We start from the raw sequence: 3,257 nt of genomic DNA, 5'->3' as shown, positions 1-3,257 counted from the left end.
GCGGGTCTCGAGCGCGCGGTCCGCAGGCCCGTTTGCCTCTGACCTGAGAAGCCGCGCGGACTTGGCCAGCCCCAGCCGCCACCTTGTAAAAACCCGTGCCCCGCTCGGGTCTCGCTTGAGATGCAGCAGCACCGAGCCGAGCCGGGCGGAGGTCCTCGAGGACTGGGCCCTCCGCGTCAACCCCCGCCCCCCCCCCGCCCCCGCCGGCCTGGGAATTCCAGCCGCGACCCCAGGGGATCCCGGCCAGGATCAGGGGTCTCTGGGTGTGTTTCTGACCTTCCCCACCAAATCAGGTCGTGGTACCTGGGTTTTGAGATTGGAAGCAAGGTGTAGTGTCGGTGGAGTGGGAGAAGCTGGGTTTGCAGTCCTGAACCAATTGAGAGCACGCGACCTTGGATTAGTGACTCAACCCTTCTGAGCCTCAATATGCCGACCTCTAAATAGGGCTGCCACCACCATATGGGAGTATCAAGTGTGGAAGTACACAGTGTCCCTGTCACTTAGTCTCCCCAACAAATTACAGTCTCCTTCCTAACCTGCCATTTCACAGATAAGTAAATTGAGGCCTAGAGATATGTGGTATCTTTCCCAGTGACGTGTTCTTTCAGTAAATTGCTGAACCTATTGTGTGTGGGGGACCCACTGTCTGCTCAAGACCAGGAGCACCCTGGTTTCCCACTCCCCACAGTGCCAACACTTGGCTCAGGCCCAGTTTTGAGGGGAACTGCCTCCTACAGGAATCAGGTACTCCTATTAGTGACAGGTGCTTCACTGAACCCAGAGTTTTCTAGGTTCTTCCGGCTTCTGGCACCTCCAGATGGAGCCAACCTGGTGAACCTACAGATATCCTGACCATCCTTCAGAGGCCTCAATCCACTCTGGCTGTAGTCCCACTCCTAAGCCCTCTTCCCTGGAATAGATCTTCTCATCAGGCATGCCTCAAACTTTGGCCCAGCAATATTCTTTCTTGATCCAAATCCTCCCCTCAAGATCCTTTTTCGCCCCACTTTTTCCAGGCAGAGGAGCTGGACCAGTTTTCTAAATTCAGGTATCCTACAGAAGTGAGTTTGAATTTTTCAAAGAGGAAGGGATTCTCATCTTGTCCTCAGGTCTTCATTTTATAGATGAGGAAGCTGAGGCCCAAAGAGGTGACAGATGGGGGCGCCTGGCTGGCTCAGACGGTAGAGCATGCCACTCTTGATCTCAGGGTCCTGAGTTTGAGCCCCATGTTGGGTGTAGAGATTACTTAAAAAAATAGAACAGAGTCCGCTATTGACCTTCATTACTATCTTTTGTGACATGAAGCTGATGATTTTTAAAATAATCTTTATTACTTTTCTGATGATAAGAGCAATACATGCTTATTGTTGAATAGTTGGAAGCTACCAGAATAGTTTAGAAAACAATTTGAAATCTGGAGAGCAAGATTATTGATATTTCCCTCTAGTCTTTTTGTCTGTGCCTTTTTAAAAAACAAAATTGCTGAACAATTTAAATACTCCTTTTTCTCTTAAATTTATCACAAACCTTTCTTTTTAAGTTCTTTAGTCATATTTTCTTTTAAAGTAGGCTCCCACACCCAACGTGGGGCTCAAACTCATGACCCTGAGGTCAAGAGTGGCATGCTCTACCAACTGAGCCAGCCAGATGCCCCTCTTTAGTCATAATTTTGAATGATTGCTTAACTCCTATTGGATGTGCCAGAATTTATTTAACTTATCTCTTGTTAGGCATGATTTTTAAAATTATAAATTTTTAAAATAATTGCATGATTTCCAGGTTTTTTTCTTTTTTGCCTTCATAAGAAACACCCTTATATACAGATTCTTAATGCCTCCGAAAGCTTCGTGTATGTGTGACCAGACCTTAAGCACTTTAGGGGCAACAACTTATTCCTCTGTGTATCTTCGATAGTCCTGGGAATGGGAGAATCTCTGACCCCAAGGGGATTTGGAGATCATAGAAATGCAAAGCTCCCACCCAGCCTGGCATGAGTACCCATCAGTGCAGACTCAGGGTTGAGGCAGATGGGGCCAAAGAGAGAAGAGTTTGGGGTGTACAACTCTGGCAGATTGCCTGCCTGGAGGTTGGGAACGTGTATCTTTGTCTTACCCAGCTGTGACCTAGTAGCGCAGCATCTAAGTAGCCTTTTCAGTGCCCCTCTCCTCTCCCAGTGCTCAGCTCCACATCACCTCTGAAATTCTCACATTTCTGTTCCCTTTGCCTGGAACCACCCCTCTTTCCCAGCTTCCTGATCTTTCTGATTGTTCTCAGAGTACCTCCTCTGTGTTCTCTTGAGCCTGGGAATCCCTTGTCTTGCAGTCTTACCTACCAGATGGGAAAATTTCTGACTCTGAGCAGTGTTCACAAATCCTGCTAAGTGAATAGAACCTCAGCCCCCTTGCCTCTAGCAGATAGCTTGATGAGGGGTGGGCATTTGCAGTAGTAGGTATCCATAACTCTTTATTGAAATGGTACTGGGCCACTCCTGGGGCCTCTAGGTTATCTGGTGCCTGTCCCTTTCTCTCTGATTTACTGTACATACATTATCATATGATGGTTCATTCCTAGGGTAAGGAAAAGAGTCAGATGTCTTCACTCTTGAGAAACTCTGCCTGGGACCTGGCATCCTGAGGGCGGACCAGGCTACTTCCAGGCAGGCCCCCCATTCTAGCTCCACCTCCCCTGCCATCGGGAAAGCCTGGGTAATAAGAAGGCAAGTAGAGAGGGTGACCTTGAGGCCCAAAGGCTAGGATGTATCTGAGGTGTATTTTCTTGGCATTTATAGGTTTAAGTTCTACTTGGGTGCAAGCGGTCTCAGGAAGGGAAGGAGGGAGGATGCTGGCATTTATAAAGTACCTACTTCTTCCTACCTTCCTACTCTGGGCGATGAATATGTCTTCTCATCCAATCCTCCCATTGTTCCTGCCATCCCTGGTTATAGATTAGAAAACTGGGGCTCAGAAGTATTAAGAGGAACTCACCTAGCTACTGGTAGATGGCATGGGTGGCGGGAAAAGCACGAAGCAGCCCTGTGATGGGATTTTGATCTGGTGACCTTGGACAGGTTACCAGCTGAGTATCAATCAGTTCATCAGTAAAATGGGGATACTAATGCACAACTTCAGGGATGTGTTATATAAGACAAATAACCTCATGGGAAGCTCTCGGGGGTTGTGTTTTTTTTTTAATTTTTTGCTTTTTCCCTTTTTAAGATTTTATTTGTCAGAGAGAGTACGAGCGCACAAACGGGGAGC

This window comes from Mirounga angustirostris, unplaced genomic scaffold (assembly GCF_029215605.1).
Source record: "Mirounga angustirostris isolate CCGP_5_RB_7025 unplaced genomic scaffold, mMirAng1.0.hap1 SCAF_9, whole genome shotgun sequence".
NCBI lineage: Eukaryota > Metazoa > Chordata > Mammalia > Carnivora > Phocidae > Mirounga > Mirounga angustirostris.
This window is presented reverse-complemented; position numbering follows the sequence as displayed.